This window comes from Acomys minous, assembly GCF_964271855.1.
Source record: "Acomys minous genome assembly, contig: scaffold_19, whole genome shotgun sequence".
NCBI classification, from domain to species: domain Eukaryota; kingdom Metazoa; phylum Chordata; class Mammalia; order Rodentia; family Muridae; genus Acomys; species Acomys minous.
In genome coordinates this window covers 84245-95469 of record NW_028182165.1, presented here as the reverse complement: position 1 = coordinate 95469, position 11225 = coordinate 84245, and positions in this window count along the sequence as shown.

Here is an 11225-nt window from a genome sequence, read left to right as displayed (position 1 = left end):
ATACTCAGAATCTGTACTACTGCGCAAATAGGCATGTCTCTTTAGGCAAAAAACTCATTTCTGACAAAGTTGCCCAAATGCATCTCAGAAGTGTGCAACTTGTTCCCTGAGATAGAAAACATCGAGAAACGGTAGTTTCTGCTAGCGCTGTGCTTCTACACATGTATTTGCTGAACGGTGAAAGCGCACAGTAATGCACTTTTCTCCCAGCAAATACACTGTTTCTAAGGAAATGGGAACACACAGAGGAGACACTTGTGGGAGCTACTGTGACTAAAACTGAGCTTTCCTACGCACTGGGAAGGAAGATAAATGCTGATTTCATCAAGCCCAGTTACATACTCAGAATCTGTACTACTGCGCAAATAGGCATGTCTCTTTAGGAAAAAACTCATTTCTGACAAAGTTGCCCAAATGCATCTCAGAAGTGTGCAACTTGTTCCGTGAGTTAGAAAATGTCGAGAAACGTTCGTTTCTGCTAGCGCTGTGCTTCTACACATGTATTTGCTGAACGGTGAAAGCGCACAGTAATGCACTTTTCTCCCAGCAAATACACTGTTTCTAAGGAAATAGGAACACACTGAGGAGACACTTGTGGTAGCTACTGTGACTAAAACTGAGCTTCCCTAGGCACAGGGAAGCAAGAGAAATGCTGATTTCATCAAGCCCAGTTACATACTCAGAATCTGTACTACTGGGCAAATAGGCATGTCTCTTTAGGAAAAAAACTCATTTCTGACAAAGTTGCCCAAATGTATCTCAGAAGTGTGCAACTTGTTCCCTGAGTTAGAAAACGTTGAGAAACGTTCGTTTCTGCTAGCGCTGTGCTTCTACACATGTATTTGCTGAACGGTGAAAGCGCACAGTAATGCACTTTTCTCCCAGCAAATACAATGTTTCTAAGGAAATGGGAACACACTGAGGAGACACTTGTGGGAGCTACTGTGACTAAAACTGAGCTTCCCTATGCACAGGGAAGCAAGAGAAATGCTGATTTCATCAAGCCCAGTTACATACTCAGAATCTGTACTACTGCGCAAATAGGCATGTCTCTTTAGGCAAAAAAATCATTTCTGACAAAGTTGCCCAAATGCATCTCAGAAGTGTGCAACTTGTTCCCTGAGATAGAAAACATCGAGAAACGGTCGTTTCTGCTAGCGCTGTGCTTCTACACATGTATTTGCTGAACGGTGAAAGCGCACAGTAATGCACTTTTCTCCCAGCAAATACACTGTTTCTAAGGAAATGGGAACACACTGAGAAGACACTTGTGGGAGCTACTTTGACTAAAACTGAGCTTCCCTACGCACAGGGAAGCAAGAGAAATGCTGATTTCATCAAGCCCAGTTACATACTCAGAATCTGTACTAATGCGCAAATAGGCATGTCTCTGTAGGCAAAAAACTCATTTCTGACAAAGTTGCCCAAATGCATCTCAGAAGTGTGCAACTTGTTCTCTGAATTAGACAATGTCGAAAAACGGTCTTTTCTGCTAGCGCTGGGCTTCTACACATGTATTTGCTGAACGGTGAAAGCGCACAGTAATGCACTTTTCTCCCAGCAAATACACTGTTTCTAAGGAAATGGGAACACACTGAGGAGACACTTGTGGGAGCTACTGTGACTAAAACTGAGCTTCCCTACGCACAGGGAAGCAAGAGAAAGGCTGATTTCATCAAGCCAAGTTACATACTCAGAATCTGTACTACTGCGCAAATAGGCATGTCTCTTTAGGCAAAAAACTCATTTCTGACAAAGTTGCCCAAATGCATCTCAGAAGTGTGCAACTTGTTCTCTGAATTAGACAATGTCGAAAAACGGTCTTTTCTGCTAGCGCTGTGCTTCTACACATGTATTTGCTGAACGGTGAAAGCGCACAGTAATGCACTTTTCTCCCAGCAAATACACTGTTTCTAAGGAAATGGGAACACACTGAGGAGACACTTGTGGGAGCTACTGTGACTAAAACTGAGCTTCCCTACGCACAGGGAAGCAAGAGAAAGGCTGATTTCATCAAGCCCAGTTACATACTCAGAATCTGTACTACTGCGCAAATAGGCATGTCTCTTTAGGAAAAAAACTCATTTCTGACAAAGTTGCCCAAATGCATCTCAGAAGTGTGCAACTTGTTCCCTGAGTTAGAAAACGTTGAGAAACGTTCGTTTCTGCTAGCGCTGTGCTTCTACACATGTATTTGCTGAACGGTGAAAGCGCACAGTAATGCACTTTTCTCCCAGCAAATACACTGTTTCTAAGGAAATGGGAACACACTGAGGAGACACTTGTGGGAGCTACTGTGACTAAAACTGAGCTTCCCTACGCACAGGGAAGCAAGAGAAATGCTGATTTCATCAAGCCCAGTTACATACTCAGAATCTGTACTACTGCGCAAATAGGCATGTCTCTTTAGGCAAAAAACTCATTTCTGACAAAGTTGCCCAAATGCATCTCAGAAGTGTGCAACTTGTTCCCTGAGTTAGAAAATGTCGAGAAACGTTCGTTTCTGCTAGCGCTGTGCTTCTACACATGTATTTGCTGAACGGTGAAAGCGCACAGTAATGCACTTTTCTCCCAGCAAATACACTGTTTCTAAGGAAATGGGAACACACTGAGGAGACACTTGTGGGAGCTACTTTGACTAAAACTGAGCTTCCCTACGCACAGGGAAGCAAGAGAAATGCTGATTTCATCAAGCCCAGTTACATACTCAGAATCTGTACTACTGCGCAAATAGGCATGTCTCTTTAGGCAAAAAACTCATTTCTGACAAAGTTGCCCAAATGCATCTCAGAAGTGTGCAACTTGTTCCCTGAGTTTGAAAACATCGAGAAACGTTCGTTTCTGTTAGCGCTGTACTTCTACACATGTATTTGCTGAACGGTGACAGCGCACAGTAATGCACTTTTCTCCCAGCAAATACACTGTTTCTAAGGAAATGGGAACACACTGAGGAGACACTTGTGGGAGCTACTGTGACTAAAACTGAGCTTCCCTACGCACAGGGAAGCAAGAGAAATGCTGATTTCATCAAGCCCAGTTACATACTCAGAATCTGTACTAATGCGCAAATAGGCATGTCTCTGTAGGCAAAAAACTCATTTCTGACAAAGTTGCCCAAATGCATCTCAGAAGTGTGCAACTTGTTCTCTGAATTAGACAATGTCGAAAAACGGTCTTTTCTGCTAGCGCTGTGCTTCTACACATGTATTTGCTGAACGGTGAAAGCGCACAGTAATGCACTTTTCTCCCAGCAAATACACTGTTTCTAAGGAAATGGGAACACACTGAGGAGACACTTGTAGGAGCTACTGTGACTAAAACTGAGCTTCCCTACGCACAGGGAAGCAAGAGAAAGGCTGATTTCATCAAGCCAAGTTACATACTCAGAATCTGTACTACTGCGCAAATAGGCATGTCTCTTTAGGCAAAAAACTCATTTCTGACAAAGTTGCCCAAATGCATCTCAGAAGTGTGCAACTTGTTCTCTGAATTAGACAATGTCAAAAAACGGTCTTTTCTGCTAGCGCTGTGCTTCTACACATGTATTTGCTGAACGGTGAAAGCGCACAGTAATGCACTTTTCTCCCAGCAAATACACTGTTTCTAAGGAAATGGGAACACACTGAGGAGACACTTGTGGGAGCTACTGTGACTAAAACTGAGCTTCCCTACGCACAGGGAAGCAAGAGAAAGGCTGATTTCATCAAGCCCAGTTACATACTCAGAATCTGTACTACTGCGCAAATAGGCATGTCTCTTTAGGCAAAAAACTCATTTCTGACAAAGTTGCCCAAATGCATCTCAGAAGTGTGCAACTTGTTCCCTGAGTTAGAAAATGTCGAGAAACGTTCGTTTCTGCTAGCGCTGTGCTTCTACACATGTATTTGCTGAACGGTGAAAGCGCACAGTAATGCACTTTTCTCCCAGCAAATACACTGTTTCTAAGGAAATGGGAACACACTGAGGAGACACTTGTGGGAGCTACTGTGACTAAAACTGAGCTTCCCTACGCACAGGGAAGCAAGAGAAATGCTGATTTCATCAAGCCCAGTTACATACTCAGAATCTGTACTAATGCGCAAATAGGCATGTCTCTGTAGGCAAAAAACTCATTTCTGACAAAGTTGCCCAAATGCATCTCAGAAGTGTGCAACTTGTTCTCTGAATTAGACAATGTCGAAAAACGGTCTTTTCTGCTAGCGCTGTGCTTCTACACATGTATTTGCTGAACGGTGAAAGCGCACAGTAATGCACTTTTCTCCCAGCAAATACACTGTTTCTAAGGAAATGGGAACACTGAGGAGACACTTGTGGGAGCTACTGTGACTAAAACTGAGCTTCCCTACGCACAGGGAAGCAAGAGAAATGCTGATTTCATCAAGTCCAGTTACATACTCAGAATCTGTACTACTGCGCGAATAGGCATGTCTCTTTAGGCAAAAAAATCATTTCTGACAAAGTTGCCCAAATGCATCTCAGAAGTGTGCAACTTGTTCCCTGAGTTAGAAAACATCGAGAAACGGTCGTTTCTGCTAGCGCTGTGCTTCTACACATGTATTTGCTGAACGGTGAAAGCGCACAGTAATGCACTTTTCTCCCAGCAAATACACTGTTTCTAAGGAAATGGGAACACACAGAGGAGACACTTGTGGGAGCTACTGTGACTAAAACTGAGCTTTCCTACGCACTGGGAAGCAAGAGAAATGCTGATTTCATCAAGCCAAGTTACATACTCAGAATCTGTACTACTGCGCAAATAGGCATGTCTCTTTAGGCAAAAAACTCATTTCTGACAAAGTTGCCCAAATGCATCTCAGAAGTGTGCAACTTGTTCCCTGAGTTAGAAAATGTCGAGAAACGTTCGTTTCTGCTAGCGCTGTGCTTCTACACATGTATTTGCTGAACGGTGAAAGCGCACAGTAATGCACTTTTCTCCCAGCAAATACACTGTTTCTAAGGAAATGGGAACACACTGAGGAGACACTTTTGGGAGCTACTGTGACTAAAACTGAGCTTCGCTACGCACAGGGAAGCAAGAGAAATGCTGATTTCATCAAGTCCAGTTACATACTCAGAATCTGTACTACTGCGCAAATAGGCATGCCTCTGTAGGCAAAAAACTCATTTCTGACAAAGTTGCCCAAATGCATCTCAGAAGTGTGCAACTTGTTCCCTGAGTTAGAAAACGTTGAGAAACGTTCGTTTCTGCTAGCGCTGTGCTTCTACACATGTATTTGCTGAACGGTGAAAGCGCACAGTAATGCACTTTTCTCCCAGCAAATACACTGTTTCTAAGGAAATGGGAACACACTGAGGAGACACTTGTGGGAGCTACTGTGACTAAAACTGAGCTTCCCTACGCACAGGGAAGCAAGAGAAATGCTGATTTCATCAAGTCCAGTTACATACTCAGAATCTGTACTACTGCGCGAATAGGCATGTCTCTTTAGGCAAAAAAATCATTTCTGACAAAGTTGCCCAAATGCATCTCAGAAGTGTGCAACTTGTTCCCTGAGTTAGAAAACATCGAGAAACGGTCGTTTCTGCTAGCGCTGTGCTTCTACACATGTATTTGCTGAACGGTGAAAGCGCACAGTAATGCACTTTTCTCCCAGCAAATACACTGTTTCTAAGGAAATGGGAACACACAGAGGAGACACTTGTGGGAGCTACTGTGACTAAAACTGAGCTTCCCTACGCACAGGGAAGCAAGAGAAATGCGGATTTCATCAAGCCCAGTTACATACTCAGAATCTGTACTAATGCGCAAATAGGCATGTCTCTGTAGGCAAAAAACTCATTTCTGACAAAGTTGCCCAAATGCATCTCAGAAGTGTGCAACTTGTTCTCTGAATTAGACAATGTCGAAAATCGGTCTTTTCTGCTAGCGCTGTGCTTCTACACATGTATTTGCTGAACGGTGAAAGAGCACAGTAATGCACTTTTCTCCCAGCAAATACACTGTTTCTAAGGAAATGGGAACACACTGAGGAGACACTTGTGGGAGCTACTGTGACTAAAACTGAGCTTCCCTACGCACAGGGAAGCAAGAGAAATGCTGATTTCATCAAGTCCAGTTACATACTCAGAATCTGTACTACTGCGCGAATAGGCATGTCTCTTTAGGCAAAAAAATCATTTCTGACAAAGTTGCCCAAATGCATCTCAGAAGTGTGCAACTTGTTCCCTGAGTTAGAAAACGTTGAGAAACATTCGTTTCTGCTAGCGCTGTGCTTCTACACATGTATTTGCTGAACGGTGAAAGCGCACAGTAATGCACTTTTCTCCCAGCAAATACACTGTTTCTAAGGAAATGGGAACACACTGAGGAGACACTTGTGGGAGCTACTGTGACTAAAACTGAGCTTCCCTACGCACAGGGAAGCAAGAGAAATGCTGATTTCATCAAGCCCAGTTACATACTCAGAATCTGTACTACTGCGCAAATAGGCATGTCTCTGTAGGCAAAAAACTCATTTCTGACAAAGTTGCCCAAATGCATCTCAGAAGTGTGCAACTTGTTCTCTGAATTAGACAATGTCGAAAAACGGTCTTTTCTGCTAGCGCTGTGCTTCTACACATGTATTTGCTGAACGGTGAAAGCGCACAGTAATGCACTTTTCTCCCAGCAAATACACTGTTTCTAAGGATATGGGAACACACTGAGGAGACACTTGTGGGAGCTACTGTGACTAAAACTGAGCTTCCCTACGCACAGGGAAGCAAGAGAAATGCTGATTTCATCAAGCCCAGTTACATACTCAGAATCTGTACTACTGCGCAAATAGGCATGTCGCTGTAGGCAAAAAACTCATTTCTGACAAAGTTGCCCAAATGCATCTCAGAAGTGTGCAACTTGTTCTCTGAATTAGACAATGTCGAAAAACGGTCTGTTCTGCTAGCACTGTGCTTCTACACATGTATTTGCTGAACGGTGAAAGCGCACAGTAATGCACTTTTCTCCCTGCAAATACACTGTTTCTAAGGAAATGGGAACACACTGAGGAGACACTTGTGGGAGCTACTGTGACTAAAACTGAGCTTCCCTACGCACAGGGAAGCAAGAGAAATGCTGATTTCATCAAGCCCAGTTACATACTCAGAATCTGTACTACTGCGCAAATAGGCAAGTCACTTTAGGCAAAAAACTCATTTCTGACAAAGTTGCCCAAATGCATCTCAGAAGTGTGCAACTTGTTCCCTGAGTTAGAAAATGTCGGGAAACGTTCGTTTCTGCTAGCGCTGTGCTTCTACACATGTATTTGCTGAACGGTGAAAGCGCACAGTAATGCACTTTTCTCCCAGCAAATACACTGTTTCTAAGGAAATGGGAACACACTGAGGAGACACTTTTGGGAGCTACTGTGACTAAAACTGAGCTTCCCTACGCACACGGAAGCAAGAGAAATGCTGATTTCATCAAGCCCAGTTACATACTAAGAATCTGTACTACTGCACAAATAGGCATGTCTCTGTAGGCAAAAAACTCATCTCTGACAAAGTTGCCCAAATGCATCTCAGAAGTGTGCAACTTGTTCTCTGAATTAGACAATGTCGAAAAACGGTCTTTTCTGCTAGCGCTGTGCTTCTACACATGTATTTGCTGAACGGTGAAAGCGCACAGTAATGCACTTTTCTCCCAGCAAATACACTGTTTCTAAGGAATTGGGAACACACTGAGGAGACACTTGTGGTAGCTACTGTGACTAAAACTGAGCTTCCCTAGGCACAGGGAAGCAAGAGAAATGCTGATTTCATCAAGCCCAGTTACATACTCAGAATCTGTACTACTGGGCAAATAGGCATGTCTCTTTAGGAAAAAAACTCATTTCTGACAAAGTTGCCCAAATGCATCTCAGAAGTGTGCAATTTGTTCCCTGAGTTAGAAAACGTTGAGAAACGTTCGTTTCTGCTAGCGCTGTACTTCTACACATGTATTTGCTGAACGGTGAAAGCGCACAGTAATGCACTTTTCTCCTAGCAAATACACTGTTTCTAAGGAAATGGGAACACACTGAGGAGACACTTGTGGGAGCTACTGTGACAAAAACTGAGCTTCCCTATGCACAGGGAAGCAAGAGAAATGCTGATTTCATCAAGCCCATTTACATACTCAGAATCTGTACTACTGCGCAAATAGGCATGTCTCTTTAGGCAAAAAAATCATTTCTGACAAAGTTGCCCAAATGCATCTCAGAAGTGTGCAACTTGTTCCCTGAGTTAGAAAACATCGAGAAACGGTCGTTTCTGCTAGCGCTGTGCTTCTACACATGTATTTGCTGAACGGTGAAAGCGCACAGTAATGCATTTTCTCCCAGCAAATACACTGTTTCTAAGGAAATGGGAACACACTGAGGAGACACTTGTGGGAGCTACTGTGACTAAAACTGAGCACCCTACGCACAGGGAAGCAAGAGAAATGCTGATTTCATCAAGCCCAGTAACATACTCAGAATCTGTACTACTGCGAAAATAGGCACGTCTCTTTAGGCAAAAAACTCATTTCTGACAAAGTTGCCCAAATGCATCTCAGAAGTGTGCAACTTGTTCCCTGAGTTAGAAAACGTAGAGAAACGGTCGTTTCTGCTAGCGCTGTGCTTCTACACATGTATTTGCTGAACGGTGAAAGCGCACAGTAATGCACTTTTCTCCCAGCAAATACACTGTTTCTAAAAAAATGGGAACACATGGGAAGACACTTGTGGGAGCTACTGTGACTAAAACTGAGCTTCCCTACGCACAGGGAAGCAAGAGAAATGCTGATTTCATCAAGCCCAGTTACATACTCAGAATCTGTACTACTGCGCAAATAGGCATGTCACTTTAGGCAAAAAATTCACTTCTGACAACGTTGCCCAAATGCATCTCAGAAGTGTGCAACTTGTTCCCTGAGTTAGAAAACGTCGAGAAACGGTCTTTTCTGCTAGCGCTGTGCTTCTACAAGTGTACTTGCTGAACGGTGAAAGCGCACAGTAATGCACTTTTCTCCCAGCAAATACACTGTTTCTAAGGAAATGGGAACACACTGAGGAGACACTTGTGGGAGCTACTGTTACTAAATCTGAGCTTCCCTACGCACAGGGAAGCAAGAGAAATGCTGATTTCATCAAGCCCAGTTACATACTCAGAATCTGTACTACTGCGCAAATATTCATGTCTCTGTAGGCAAAAAACTCATTTCTGACAAAGTTGCCCAAATGCATCTCAGAAGTGTGCAACTTGTTCCCTGAGTTAGAAAACTTCGAGAAACGGTCATTTGTGCTAACGCTGTGCTTCTACACATGTATTTGCTGAACGGTGAAAGCGCACAGTAATGCACTTTTCTCCCAGCAAATACACTGTTTCTAAGGAAATGGGAACACACTGAGGAGACACTTGTGGGAGCTACTGTGACTAAATCTGAGCTTCACATTCACAGGGAAGCAAGAGAAATGCTGATTTCATCAAGCCTAGTTACAACTCAGAATCTGTACTACTGCGCAAATAGGCATGTCTCTTTAGGCAAAAAACTCATTTCTGACAAAGATGCCCAAATGCATCTCAGAAGTGTGCAACTTGTTCCCTGTGTTAGAAAACGTCGAGAAACGGTCGTTTCTGCTAGCACTGTGCTTCTACACATGTATTTGCTGAACGGTGAAAGCGCACAGTAATGCACTTTTCTCCCAGCAAATACACTGTTTCTAAGGAAATTGGAACACACTGAGGAGACGCTTGTGGGAGCTACAGTGACTAAAACTGAGCTTCCCTACGCACAGGGAGGCAAGAGAAATGCTGATTTCATCAAGCCCAGGTACATACTCAGAATCTGTACTACTGCGCAAGTAGGCATGTCTCTTTAGGCAAAAAACTCATTTCTGACAAAGTTGCCCAAATGCATCTCAGAAGTGTGCAACTTGTTCCCTGAGTTAGAAAACGTCGAGAAACGGTCGTTTCTGCTAGCACTGTGCTTCTACACATGTATTTGCTGAACGGTGAAAGCTCACAGTAATGCACTTTTCTCCCAGCAAATACACTGTTTCTAAGGAAATGGGAACACACTGAGGAGACACTTGTGGGAGCTACAGTGACTAAAACTGAGCTTCTCTATGCACAGGGAAGCAAGAGAAATGCTGATTTCATCAAGGCCAGTTACATACTCAGAATCTGTACTACTGCGCAAATAGGCATGTCTCTGTAGGCAAAAAACTCATTTCTGACAAAGTTGCCCAAATGCATCTCAGAAGTGTGCAACTTGTTCCCTGAGTTAGAAAACGTCGAGAAACGGTCTTTTCTGCTAGCGCTGTGCTTCTACACATGTACTTGCTGAACGGTGAAAGCGCACAGTAATGCACTTTTCTCCCAGCAAATACACTGTTTCTAAGGAAATGGGAACACACTGAGGAGACACTAGTGGGAGCTAATGTGACTAAAACTGAGCTTCCCTACGCACAGCGAAGCCAGAGAAATGCTGATTTCATCACGCCCAGTTACATACTCAGAATCTGAACTACTGCGCAAATAGGCATGTCTCTGTAGGCAAAAAACTCATTTCTGACAAAGTTGCCCAAATGCATCTCAGAAGTGTGCAACTTGTTCTCTGAGTTAGAAAACGTCGAGAAACGGTCTTTTCTGCTAGCGCTGTGCTTCTACACATGTACTTGCTGAACGGTGAAAGCGCACAGTAATGCACTTTTCTCCCAGCAAATACACTGTTTCTAAGGAAATGGGAACACACTGAGGAGACACTTGTGGGAGCTACTGTGACTAAAACTGAGCTTCCCTACGCACAGGGAAGCAAGAGAAATGCTGATTTCATCAAGCCCAGTTACATACTCAGAATCTGTACTACTGCACAAATAGGCATGTCTCTTTAGGCAAAAAACTCATTTCTGACAAAGTTGCCCAAATGCATCTCAGAAGTGTGCAACTTGTTCCCTGAGTTAGAAAACGTCGAGAAACGTTCGTTTCTGCTAGCGCTGTGCTTCTACACATGTATTTGCTGAACGGTGAAAGCGCACTGTAATGCACTTTTCTCCCAGCAAATACACTGTTTCTAAGGAAATGGGAACACACTGAGGAGACACTTGTGGGAGCTACTGTGACTAAAACTGAGCTTCCCTACGCACAGGGAAGCAAGAGAAATGCTGATTTCATCAAGCCCAGTTACATACTCAGAATCTGTACTACTGCGCAAATAGGCATGTCTCTGTAGGCAAAAAACTCATTTCTGACAAAGTTGCCCAAAT